Source organism: Pollachius pollachius, assembly GCF_949987615.1.
Source record: "Pollachius pollachius genome assembly, chromosome: 5".
NCBI classification, from domain to species: Eukaryota; Metazoa; Chordata; class Actinopteri; order Gadiformes; family Gadidae; genus Pollachius; species Pollachius pollachius.
In genome coordinates, this window is record NC_136938.1 from 90,073 (window position 1) to 104,161 (window position 14,089).

Here is a 14,089-nt window from a genome sequence, read left to right on the forward strand (position 1 = left end):
ATACTGCCAACTTCCAATCATGGGAATACATCAATGTATTTAAAAATACAATGCCCAGTACAATCGTTCCTTTGAAATTGTTAGGAAGCAAAGAAATTAGAAGGGATACTTGGAAGTTCTTCCACCAAGAGGAGGGTTGTAATTAAGTTAATGAAAATGTATATTTACTAAATCAATCAAGGTAAAGGCTACATTATACTGTATATAGATGATTTGGGTGAAATATATCAGTTCATTAATGTAATCCACTTAAATAATAATGTATTTGTGATGTTAAATTTTACTAAATTTCAAATATAATCATGCATTATTTATGTTTGTTTCCCATATTTTCTTCTACAATATTTAAAAAAAAATACAAAACTGTCACATGATGTTTCTAAACACGATGGAAAAGTAAAACCAAAAATTCATTCAGTCATTTTTGGCAATAATTAATTCATCTTTAATCCACAAGGCTAATGGAAAGACGTAAACAGAAATATAGGTATACTTTCCTTTATTTTAAACAAAAATCAATTATAATAAATGAAAAAAGTCTGGCCGGCATCTTAGGATGGGAACTGGCAGGCCAGCTCCCATGTCTCCTCCCAGGTTTTTCCACTGTAAGTAAAAGTAGCACAAAATAACATTAGAACAGTGAAAAATGGAGGAGCCATTTTAATAAATAATAGTTTCACAGCGTATATATTTTCCAAAAGTATTGTACGTCTTGTATTATATTGTTTTTATACAAACATATACATATAGAGTGCTTGATGCAATGTAACAGATACACATCAGCCACTCTCATCTATTAAGTCATAGAAAGTAAACTAGCCAATAGCCGATCTCAGTCAACGAGGATGATCTTGGCCGATACTGATGTTCTGCCAATGTATTGGTGAATGTCTACTTCCTACAGGGACTCACACAGGGACAATTATGCATGGCACCAGGCATGATATTGATAAGAGAAAGTGGCTAAATCCTCTAAACGATATGTGACACAGCATTTACTCCATCCTATACCAATAGTGTAATTATTATACAGATGGCTCTCAAAAATAACAATATTGTGAACAAGTTAAATTTGTCCCCCAAATGTATTTCAAAAAAGCTAATAGTCAATATATTCTAGATTCATTAGATATAAAGTGAAATATTACAAGCAATTCTTAGGTTTTAATCTATCTTGATGATTACAGTTTACAGCTCATGAAAACCAAAATAATAATTTCAAAATATTGTCTTCTTGACAATTTCCCACAGATTCTCTATGGGGTTCAGAGGAGATGAGTTAACCACGGTAATACCATGGTAAGCAAACCAGTTACTAGCAGTTTTGGCACTGTGGCAGGTGCTGAGTCCTGCTGGAAAAGGAAATCAGCATCTCCATAAAACTCGTCAACTCTAAAATCTTCTGGTAGAAGGCTGCATCGACTCTTTTCACAATATTCTAATTTTCGGAGACCCACCTGTACATTCAAAGTTGTGTGTGCTACAATATACGTTCCAACCTTTATACATATGAGATGGTTAAAAGTGGAAGCAGAAAATACATGTATGAAGGCAATATAAACCAGTGCTTACCATGCAGAGCAAGGTAACCATCTCACCCTTACTTCTGCTCGCCCCTACAGAAAGACACATACATATAATCAGGCTTGGAATTTCATAATTTTAGTGGCAAGGCCACTTGGCCTTCAGATGGGCATATTTGGTGGGGGGCACAAAGGCCACACGTCAGGGCACCAAGGCCAAAGTTAACTATACAGTAGGCTACATAAAAATGGAGTTGTATTTAGCCTATTCACAGCAGTAGACCTGCATCACTATATGAAACATTACAAAAAAATGAAACATGAGATATTACATTGAACTGTAAATCATCTGATTTTTATATGTACAGATATATAGGCTGCTTGTAACATTTATTTTCTATTAGATGGTTTTGACAGGCCATAGGCTAAATAAAAATCGCTATAGTCGGACGCAAAGCAGAATATTGAAAGGGGGCACCAAGGCCACAGTGGCCTGTGAACCTCAGATTTTCAAAGGGACATCACGCAAAGGGCCATGGCCGTTGTTGAGCCTGCATGTAATTCATGCCAAGGACAAGAATGACTGAAGTTGGTAACCACTTGCTTAAATGGCCAGTGTTTTGTGATATGTGAAATGCCAGATGAGTCTGAGACAATGGAGAGATTATCAGACAGCCTAATGAAAAATATATTTCTATCTTACCTCATTCATCCTCCTTTCTGTGACGGCGTCATAATGAAATATTTTTTGCCTACTACATTTCCGGCAACCTTAAATGACAAAAAAGAAAATATTAATTAACCATAAATGTCAAAAAGTAAGTAGAGGAATGTAACACGATCTGCAGTCTTGTGCATTTGTATGAAACTTTAACTAATTTTTAGATAGTTTTCATAAAATCGGGGGAACAACATTAAACATGGTCCAGCTAAATACAGCTAAGTAACTAAAGAATGTATTAGCCATCAAATTCAGTGATTTCATGGCCGAAATGTAGCCTAATTACATAATTAATAAAATCGTACTGCCTAGCCGAAAGGACTGGAGCCAAATTCACCTGAGGATTTCTGTATTTCATGAATAATGATTACAAAAATGGGAAATTCGTACATAGTGTGCTAAGACTGAAGTTCACCTACACTTTCTTTTTTGGGGGGGGGGTTTGGCCAGGGCCTGAGGCTGGGCTGGGCCTGGGGCTGGTGCTGGGCCAGGGCCTGAGGCTGGGGCTGGTGCTGGGCCAGGGCCTGAAGCTGGGGCTGGGCCTGGGGCTGGTGCTGGGCCAGGGCCTGAGGCTGGTGCTTGGACTGGGTCAGGGCCTGTAGCTGGGGCTGGGCCAGGGCCTGGGGCTGGTGCTGGGCCTGGGGCTGGCCCAGGGCCTGAGGCTGGGGCTGGGCCAGGGCCTGAGGCTGGGGCTGGGCCAGGGCCTGAGGCTGGTGCTGGGCCAGGGCCTGAGACTGGTGCTGGGCCAGGGCCTGAGGCTGGGGCTGGGCCTGAGGCTGGGGCTGGTGCTGGGCCAGGGCCTGAGGCTGGTGCTCGGCCAGGGCCTGAGACTGGGGCTGGTGCTGGGCCAGGGCCTGAGGTGTGGGCTGGGCCTGGGGCTGGTGCTGGGCCAGGGCCTGAGGCTGGTGCTTGGACTGGGTCAGGGCCTGTGGCTGGGACTGGGCCAGGGCCTGGGGCTGGTGCTGGGCCTGGGGCTGGACCAGGGCCTGAGGCTGGGGCTGGGCCAGGGCCTGAGGCTGGGGCTGGGCTAGGGCCTGGGGCTGGGGCTCGGGCTGAGGCTGGGGCTGGGCTAGGGCCTGGGGCAAGAAAGGGTATAGGTCCAATATATGATATTGAGGCTGGGGCTGGGCCAGGGCCTGGGGCTGGTGCTGGGCCTGGGGCTGGGCCAGGGCCTGAGGCTGGTGCTGGGCCAGGGCCTGGGGCTGGGGCTCGGGCTGAGGCTGGGGCTGGGCCAGGGCCTGGGGCTGGGGCTCGGGCTCGGGCTGGGGCAAGACAGGGTATAGGTCCAATATATGATATTGAGGCTCGGGCTCGGCCAGGGCCAGGGCCAGGGCCTGGGGCTGGGCCAGGGCCTGAGGCTGGTGCTGGGCCTGGGGCTCGGCCAGGGCAAAGGCCTGAGGCTGGGGCTGGGGCTGGGGCTGGGGCTGGGGCTGAGGCTGAGGCTGAGGCTGGGGCTGAGGCTGGGGCTGGTTCCCTACAATATTAAATGTGTATGTTGATATTCGATATGTACACATCAGCAAAGGCAAAACGTTTAAAACTGTCATGACTTTTAAATGAAACAAATCCTACCTTCTTTAAGCAAAACAAAATTGTATGCCTTTTTCATACTGGCTAAAATTTTGAGGTTATCCTCAGTGGGTGTCAGCTGGTTCATCACATCAGCCACCCACTTTCCAGAGGCTTTCTCCCTTCTGGCATAAAATAAAATTGGGACATAGCCCAATGCACTTAGTTTTTTCACCTGTAATAGATAAATGCAGATAAGCAAACATTAGTTATTCTCACTGCATTCTTTTTCCACCATATTAAAAACAAAATTACTTTAAACAACATTACAATCTCCCCAAATGCTTTTTTAAATTGTGGCTTTGAAATAGGTCACCTGGAATATAGTCTTGCTTTTTTACACTTACAGATTACACTTATTTTTGTAAAATTAGGTCCTTGCTCTATCACAGAAGTATTAATGAAGGTGAAGCAAATCATTAATACTTAATGAAATATGAGCTTTTCTACTTACTGCAATATGGGCAGAGTTCACCACTCTTGCCGCGTTTCGATTTTTCAGGACCCCTTCCGCTCACTTCCTATCCAGGGACCCCGTTTTGGCCTTTAGTTTTCCCTTGTTTGAGAGAGCTGCGAAACAACTGCTGCAGGTTTTTCGGCTCACCTGGTTTGGTAAAAGTATACCAAAGTGAGACATCAGATTCACAGTCACAGAGAAGAAGTACAATCAAGATATAGCTTTTAATTTGGCTGTATTCAGGAAAGAGGCACAAATGAAGCACAATGCAATTCAGAATATGCGTCTCTGGGTTGACACAGGATTATCCAGAGATTAAGTACACAACAGATCGTGGTAAAGGATAGATAATCATACAGTGAAAGTGGCAGAGGTATGAGACACCCAGGCTACTCTAATCAATGATGCCTATGGTGTTTGATGAAAAACAAGCAATCAAAATTTATATCAATCCAGACATTATCCCTGTTTTGGAACACAGTACAGATATCATAAAAAGTAAATTAGTAGGAGCATACTTTAGTGTCCATGTGACCTACTAATGAGAAATCTACAACATTAAACCACATATTAGAACATTGGACATAGGTCTAATGCTGTATTCCACTTTCCCTCACCTGGTTAGGTTCTTGGCAGGAGGGGCAGGGCCTAAACTTCTTTTGAGCCATGATGAAATCTACACCACACACACACACACACACACACACACACACACACACACACACACACACACACACACACACACACACACACACACACACACACACACACACACACACACACACACACACACAGAGCAGCAATAGAGAGACGAAGGGAGAGAAAGTAGGAGCAAAAACTGTTCTCTGCACTACTGGGGATGGCAAACACCACCAAATTGCACAGGACAATGTGGGTCAATAAGCATGTGTTAGCTTACAACACAATATCACATATACCTGTGAATAGCCCCTCAGTAACTCAAATATTACAACTACATTGTACCGTGTTTGATTATACAATTTATGAAGATGGTACCCTGTATGAAAATGAATTAGAGGCTATGTTAGCTAGATTAACGGCATATTTAATTAGGTGCAACAAGTTATAATTCAATGTCTTGATTGATTGATTAAATATATTCCATTGCCATAATACACTACACGGTGGTAAAAAATGCAAATATGTCTTTTCATAACTCGATTATTTCCTTCAATGCTATCTGAATTCGAGCAGAATTGATTAAGCGGCAGGTTAACTGTTAGCTAAGTTAGTCTACCAAGTGCTTCCCATTTGCAACGACCATGCACTTATATCCGTCTCTATCCCATGTATTTTCTACAGTGCACTTTAGAGAGTGTCAACAAACACAACATAACTCGATAATTATTCTAATTCACATTTTTGTAAGCTAAAGTCAGAGCTGTACTTACAGTTCAGTCCAGAAGCGCAATGATCCTGGCTATCGTCGCATACATTGAGGGCATCGCTGATGATGCACTTGATTCGCCAACAAAAACTCCCAGACACACAAAGTGAGATAAATATTAAATTATTATTATCATCATCATCATCATAATCATCGTCATTATTATTATTATTAGGGTGCCAAGCACAAAGTGCGAAGGCAACCTATTGGAATCGTTAGTGTTTTTATTATTATTATTATTCCGCCACGTTTGACTGGCCGTGTTCACATCTAGCGATTTTAAATCTGACAGCTCATGTTTTACATTATATTCCTATGGAGCAGAGCGTTTCTGGAAAAAGTCACGGCCGTTTTTTTAGACGCCTCTCCCAGCGTTTTTTTCTGCCATACGGAGCGTCGAAAAAAGATCAGCTTGCTAGTTTAGCGAAAGCAGCGTCCCTAGCAACCTGACGTCGTTGAAACATGAGAGCGAGCCGATAAAATCTTCCCAATAACTATAAAACTAAAGATCAGACACAATCACTGACTGAAGATTATGCAAGTAAAAAGCATATTTCTCTCTAAAAATGTTATTAGAAACACGTTTAACGGTGAATCGGTCCTAAAATATTGCATTTCCCATTCCAATAATAAAGATTAATAAAGATCAAACACATTCACTGACTGAAGATTATTCAAGGAAAAAGTACATTTCTCGCTAGAAATGTCATTAGAAACACGTTTAATGGTGAATCTGTCAAACAAATCAATAGACAATAGCTACGGCATCCCCATTGATTTCCTTTCGTCTATATCCGACGGTGAGGGATTAACATGAATGTCTATCTGATTGACCCCCGCGTTGAAAAACGACGCGAAAGGTATAACATGAATGTCTATCTGATGGACCCCGCGTCGAAAAACGACGAAAAAGGTACCCATTTTTCGTCGGAAATTGACGCCAGGGATCCTTGGCCATGCGTCACACATTTGACGAGTAGGGAGTGAGACTGTGTTGCACAGTCGCACACACTCATCGAATGCAAAACAATCCGTTTTATCATAAACATTCAGTCACTGCAAAGATTTAAAGACTAGCCTCTTATCATAAGTTAGAACGGACCCAAAGTGTGTGATTGATACAGTCTGGTTTAGCTGTCGATTTCTCTCCCTTTTTAGTATGACTCGTTCTCAACATTACGTCATTCTTCTGTTAGGTGCACATGGCTAATTTGCATACGTGCACAGGACTGGCTGGCTCCGCATGGCAAATAATAGAACATATTTAATTATCCTGGGGGAAAAGAGAATCAATTGCAAACCGCTAAAATAGTACCTACTTTGTCGTATTACATTCCGTTTTGTGATACCTAACAACATGAAATAAAATGGATAACAGTTTAAATCTGTATTAAGAACAAGCAAATTGCACACACTTGTTGGAAAATAAACCCTGCAACACGGACTTTAAAGTCTAGACATCTCCGAATTCTTTGCAACCGTTCTCCAAGGGAACACGCGTGGGCAGCGTTCAGCCCATCTGAACGAGTACTAATCATACTTACCTGGCAAGGGAGATACCATGATCAAGAAGGTGGTTCACCCATGGTGAGGCTCGGCCATTGCACTGCGGCTGTTGCTGACCCGTGCGAATTCCCCAAATGTGGGAATCTCGATTGCATAATTTCTGGTAGTGGGGGACTGCGTTCGCGCTCTCCCCTGATCATGTTGTTGTAAAGAAATAAGAGCTATGAATGACTGCTTCGCTTGACCTGCTGCAGTCCATCGCAGCGTTTGAAACGCTATGTTTCTTCAAAGGTTCACGCAAACGAGCACACACGCCAACTCGGTGTATTGCATTGCGTTTTGATATGGTACTTTGAGTCCGGAATAAAGTATTCATTCATTGCTTTCCTTCATTATTGATCTAATAATTGTTTCTGTACAAGTCTGGTCTATGGTCACGGCAGCGCTCTCAGTCCTTATGTGCTCCTGCTGTTTAAAAGCTACTTTGGATGCGGCTATACTCGCTTACGGCCATACCACCCTGAACACGCCCGATCTCGTCTGATCTCGGAAGCTAAGCAGGGTCGGGCCTGGTTAGTACTTGGATGGTTGACCGCCTGGGAATACCAGGTGCTGTAAGCATATTTATTTTTCTGCTCGAGATCAATGGCTGCAATGGTCTGCCGTGCCCTGATCTTTAGCGCCCACTGTTTGGGAGAATTTAAGCAACATACAGACACTGACAACGTCTCTCCAAACTCTATTTGTGAAAAATGCAGACACTGTTGTGACGCCGGCAGCAGGGAGCATCAGAGGGCTGCAACGACAGAGATACATTGCAGTCTATCCCTGGTGTTGCAACGCTACATTTCTTCAAAAGATCACTCAACCGCACACGCAGTGTATTGCATTGCGTTTTGATATGGTACTTTGAGTATGGAATAAAGTCTTTATGCATTGCTTTCCTTCATTATGGATCTAATCATTGTTTCTGTACAAGTCCCGTCTCTGGCCACGGCAGCGCTCTCAGTCCTTTTGTGCTCCTGCTGAATAAAAGGTAGTATGGACCCGGTAACATTTGCGTACGGCCATACCACCCTGATCACGCCCGATCTCGTCTGATCTCGGAAGCTAAGCAGGGTCGGGCCTGGTTAGTACTTGGATGGGTGACCGCCTGGGAATACCAGGTGCTGTAAGCATATTTATTTTTCTGCTCGAGATCAATGGCTGCAATGGTCTGCCGTGCCCTGATCTTTAGCGCCCACTGTTTGGGAGAATTTAAGCAACATACAGACACTGACAACGTCTCTCCAAACTCTATTTGTGAAAAATGCAGACACTGTTGTGACGCCGGCAGCAGGGAGCATCAGAGGGCTGCAACGACAGAGATACATTGCAGTCTATCCCTGGTGTTGCAACGCTACATTTCTTCAAAAGATCACTCAACCGCACACGCAGTGTATTGCATTGCGTTTTGATATGGTACTTTGAGTATGGAATAAAGTCTTTATGCATTGCTTTCCTTCATTATGGATCTAATCATTGTTTCTGTACAAGTCCCGTCTCTGGCCACGGCAGCGCGCTCAGTCCTTTTGTGCTCCTGCTGAATAAAAGGTAGTATGGACCCGGTAACATTTGCGTACGGCCATACCACCCTGATCACGCCCGATCTCGTCTGATCTCGGAAGCTAAGCAGGGTCGGGCCTGGTTAGTACTTGGATGGGTGACCGCCTGGGAATACCAGGTGCTGTAAGCATATTTATTTTTCTGCTCGAGATCAATGGCTGCAATGGTCTGCCGTGCCCTGATCTTTAGCGCCCACTGTTTGGGAGAATTTAAGCAACATACAGACACTGACAACGTCTCTCCAAACTCTATTTGTGAAAAATGCAGACACTGTTGTGACGCCGGCAGCAGGGAGCATCAGAGGGCTGCAACGACAGAGATACATTGCAGTCTATCCCTGGTGTTGCAACGCTACATTTCTTCAAAAGATCACTCAACCGCACACGCAGTGTATTGCATTGCGTTTTCATATGGTACTTTGAGTATGGAATAAAGTCTTTATGCATTGCTTTCCTTCATTATGGATCTAATCATTGTTTCTGTACAAGTCCCGTCTCTGGCCACGGCAGCGCTCAGTCCTTTTGTGCTCCTGCTGAATAAAAGGTAGTATGGACCCGGTAACATTTGCGTACGGCCATACCACCCTGATCACGCCCGATCTCGTCTGATATCGGAAGCTAAGCGGGGTCGGGCCTGGTTAGTACTTGGATGGTTGACCGCCTGGGAATACCAGGTGCTGTAAGCATATTTATTTTTCTGCTCGAGATCAATGGCTGCAATGGTCTGCCGTGCCCTGATCTTTAGCACCCACTGTTTGGGAGAATTTAAGCAACATACAGACACTGACAACGTCTCTCCAAACTCTATTTGTGAAAAATGCAGACACTGTTGTGACGCCGGCAGCAGGGAGCATCAGAGGGCTGCAACGACAGAGATACATTGCAGTCTATCCCTGGTGTTGCAACGCTACATTTCTTCAAAAGATCACTCAACCGCACACGCAGTGTATTGCATTGCGTTTTCATATGGTACTTTGAGTATGGAATAAAGTCTTTATGCATTGCTTTCCTTCATTATGGATCTAATCATTGTTTCTGTACAAGTCCCGTCTCTGGCCACGGCAGCGCTCTCAGTCCTTTTGTGCTCCTGCTGAATAAAAGGTAGTATGGACCCGGTAACATTTGCGTACGGCCATACCACACTGATCACGCCCGATCTCGTCTGATCTCGGAAGCTAAGCAGGGTCGGGCCTGGTTAGTACTTGGATGGGTGACCGCCTGGGAATACCAGGTGCTGTAAGCATATTTATTTTTCTGCTCGAGATCAATGGCTGCAATGGTCTGCCGTGCCCTGATCTTTAGCGCCCACTGTTTGGGAGAATTTAAGCAACATACAGACACTGACAACGTCTCTCCAAACTCTATTTGTGAAAAATGCAGACACTGTTGTGACGCCGGCAGCAGGGAGCATCAGAGGGCTGCAACGACAGAGATACATTGCAGTCTATCCCTGGTGTTGCAACGCTACATTTCTTCAAAAGATCACTCAACCGCACACGCAGTGTATTGCATTGCGTTTTGATATGGTACTTTGAGTATGGAATAAAGTCTTTATGCATTGCTTTCCTTCATTATGGATCTAATCATTGTTTCTGTACAAGTCCCGTCTCTGGCCACGGCAGCGCTCTCAGTCCTTTTGTGCTCCTGCTGAATAAAAGGTAGTATGGACCCGGTAACATTTGCGTACGGCCATACCACCCTGATCACGCCCGATCTCGTCTGATCTCGGAAGCTAAGCAGGGTCGGGCCTGGTTAGTACTTGGATGGGTGACCGCCTGGGAATACCAGGTGCTGTAAGCATTTTTATTTTTCTGCTCGAGATCAATGGCTGCAATGGTCTGCCGTGCCCTGATCCTTAGCGCCCACTGTTTGGGAGAATTTAAGCAACATACAGACACTGACAACGTCTCTCCAAACTCTATTTGTGAAAAATGCAGACACTGTTGTGACGCCGGCAGCAGGGAGCATCAGAGGGCTGCAACGACAGAGATACATTGCAGTCTATCCCTGGTTTTGCAACGCTACATTTCTTCAAAAGATCACTCAACCGCACACGCAGTGTATTGCATTGCGTTTTCATATGGTACTTTGAGTATGGAATAAAGTCTTTATGCATTGCTTTCCTTCATTATGGATCTAATCATTGTTTCTGTACAAGTCCCGTCTCTGGCCACGGCAGCGCTCTCAGTCCTTTTGTGCTCCTGCTGAATAAAAGGTAGTATGGACCCGGTAATATTTGCGTACGGCCATACCATCCTGATCACGCCCGATCTCGTCTGATCTCAGAAGCTAAGCAGGATCGGGCCTGGTTAGTACTTGGATGGGTGACCGCCTGGGAATACCAGGTGCTGTAAGCATTTTTATTTTTCTGCTCGAGATCAATGGCTGCAATGGTCTGCCGTGCCCTGATCCTTAGCGCCCACTGTTTGGGAGAATTTAAGCAACATACAGACACTGACAACGTCTCTCCAAACTCTATTTGTGAAACATGCAGACACTGTTGTGACGCCGGCAGCAGGGAGCATCAGAGGGCTGCAACGACAGAGATACATTGCAGTCTATCCCTGGTGTTGCAACGCTACATTTCTTCAAAAGATCACTCAACCGCACACGCAGTGTATTGCATTGCGTTTTCATATGGTACTTTGAGTATGGAATAAAGTCTTTATGCATTGCTTTCCTTCATTATGGATCTAATCATTGTTTCTGTACAAGTCCCGTCTCTGGCCACGGCAGTGCTCTCAGTCCTTTTGTGCTCCTGCTGAATAAAAGGTAGTATGGACCCGGTAACATTTGCGTACGGCCATACCACCCTGATCACGCCCGATCTCGTCTGATCTCGGAAGCCAAGCAGGGTCGGGCCTGGTTAGTACTTGGATGGGTGACCGCCTGGGAATACCAGGTGCTGTAAGCATATTTATTTTTCTGCTCGAGATCAATGGCTGCAATGGTCTGCCGTGCCCTGATCTTTAGCGCCCACTGTTTGGGAGAATTTAAGCAACATACAGACACTGACAACGTCTCTCCAAACTCTATTTGTGAAACATGCAGACACTGTTGTGACGCCGGCAGCAGGGAGCATCAGAGGGCTGCAACGACAGAGATACATTGCAGTCTATCCCTGGTGTTGCAACGCTACATTTCTTCAAAAGATCACTCAACCGCACACGCAGTGTATTGCATTGCGTTTTCATATGGTACTTTGAGTATGGAATAAAGTCTTTATGCATTGCTTTCCTTCATTATGGATCTAATCATTGTTTCTGTACAAGTCCCGTCTCTGGCCACGGCAGCGCTCTCAGTCCTTTTGTGCTCCTGCTGAATAAAAGGTAGTATGGACCCGGTAACATTTGCGTACGGCCATACCAACCTGATCACGCCCGATCTCGTCTGATCTCGGAAGCCAAGCAGGGTCGGGCCTGGTTAGTACTTGGATGGGTGATCGCCTGGGAATACCAGGTGCTGTAAGCATATTTATTTTTCTGCTCGAGATCAATGGCTGCAATGGTCTGCCGTGCCCTGATCTTTAGCGCCCACTGTTTGGGAGAATTTAAGCAACATACAGACACTGACAACGTCTCTCCAAACTCTATTTGTGAAACATGCAGACGCTGTTGTGACGCCGGCAGCAGGGAGCATCAGAGGGCTGCAACGACAGAGATACATTGCAGTCTGTCCCTGGTGTTGCAACGCTACATTTCTTCAAAAGATCACTCAACCGCACACGCAGTGTATTGCATTGCGTTTTCATATGGTACTTTGAGTATGGAATAAAGTCTTTATGCATTGCTTTCCTTCATTATGGATCTAATCATTGTTTCTGTACAAGTCCCGTCTCTGGCCACGGCAGCACCCTCAGTCCTTATGTGCTCCTGCTGTATAAAACCTAGTATGGACCCGGAAATGTTAGTTTACGGCCATAACAGCCTGATCATGCCCGATCTCGTCTGATCTCGGAAGCTAAGCAGGGTCGGGCCTGGTTAGTACTTGGATGGGTGACCGCCTGGGAATACCAGGTGCTGTAAGCATATTTATTTTTCTGCTCGAGATCAATGGCTGCAATGGTCTGCCGTGCCCTGATCTTTAGCGCCCACTGTTTGGGAGAATTTAAGCAACATACAGACACTGACAACGTCTCTCCAAACTCTATTTGTGAAAAATGCAGACACTGTTGTGACGCCGGCAGCAGGGAGCATCAGAGGGCTGCAACGACAGAGATACATTGCAGTCTATCCCTGGTGTTGCAACGCTACATTTCTTCAAAAGATCACTCAACCGCACACGCAGTGTATTGCATTGCGTTTTCATATGGTACTTTGAGTATGGAATAAAGTCTTTATGCATTGCTTTCCTTCATTATGGATCTAATCATTGTTTCTGTACAAGTCCCGTCTCTGGCCACGGCAGCGCTCTCAGTCCTTTTGTGCTCCTGCTGAATAAAAGGTAGTATGGACCCGGTAACATTTGCGTACGGCCATACCACCCTGATCACGCCCGATCTCGTCTGATCTCGGAAGCTAAGCAGGGTCGGGCCTGGTCAGTACTTGGATGGGTGACCGCCTGGGAATACCAGGTGCTGTAAGCATAATTATTTTTCTGCTCGAGATCAATGGCTGCAATGGTCTGCCGTGCCCTGATCCTTAGCGCCCACTGTTTGGGAGAATATAAGCAACATACAGACACCGACAACGTCTCTCCAAACTCTATTTGTGAAACATGCAGACACTGTTGTGACGCCGGCAGCAGGGAGCATCAGAGGGCTGCAACGACAGAGATACATTGCAGTCTATCCCTGGTGTTGCAACGCTACATTTCTTCAAAAGATCACTCAACCGCACACGCAGTGTATTGCATTGCGTTTTCATATGGTACTTTGAGTATGGAATAAAGTCTTTATGCATTGCTTTCCTTCATTATGGATCTAATCATTGTTTCTGTACTAGTCCCGTCTCTGGCCACGGCAGCGCTCTCAGTCCTTTTGTGCTCCTGCTGAATAAAAGGTAGTATGGACCCGGTAACATTTGCGTACGGCCATACCACCCTGATCACGCCCGATCTCGTCTGATCTCGGAAGCTAAGCAGGGTCGGGACTGGTTAGTACTTGGATGGGTGACCGCCTGGGAATACCAGGTGCTGTAAGCATTTTTATTTTTCTGCTCGAGATCAATGGCTGCAATGGTCTGCCGTGCCCTGATCCTTAGCGCCCACTGTTTGGGAGAATTTAAGCAACATACAGACACTGACAACGTCTCTCCAAACTCTATTTGTGAAACATGCAGACACTGTTGTGACGCCGGCAGC

At 45.1% G+C, this 14,089-nt stretch overlaps 1 long non-coding RNA gene across 1 annotated transcript; it reads right to left on the minus strand.

Moving 5' to 3' along the window:
• Window positions 1-503: 503 nt before the first annotated feature.
• On the minus strand, window positions 504-4,321 carry LOC307076201. The gene is made up of 5 exons (XR_013811889.1): window positions 4,268-4,321; window positions 3,817-3,988; window positions 2,227-2,294; window positions 1,573-1,616; window positions 504-603 (listed from the first exon to the last, which is right to left on the minus strand). It is a non-coding gene; the product is annotated as an uncharacterized lncRNA (long non-coding RNA).
• Between the last annotated feature and the right edge of the window lie 9,768 nt (window positions 4,322-14,089).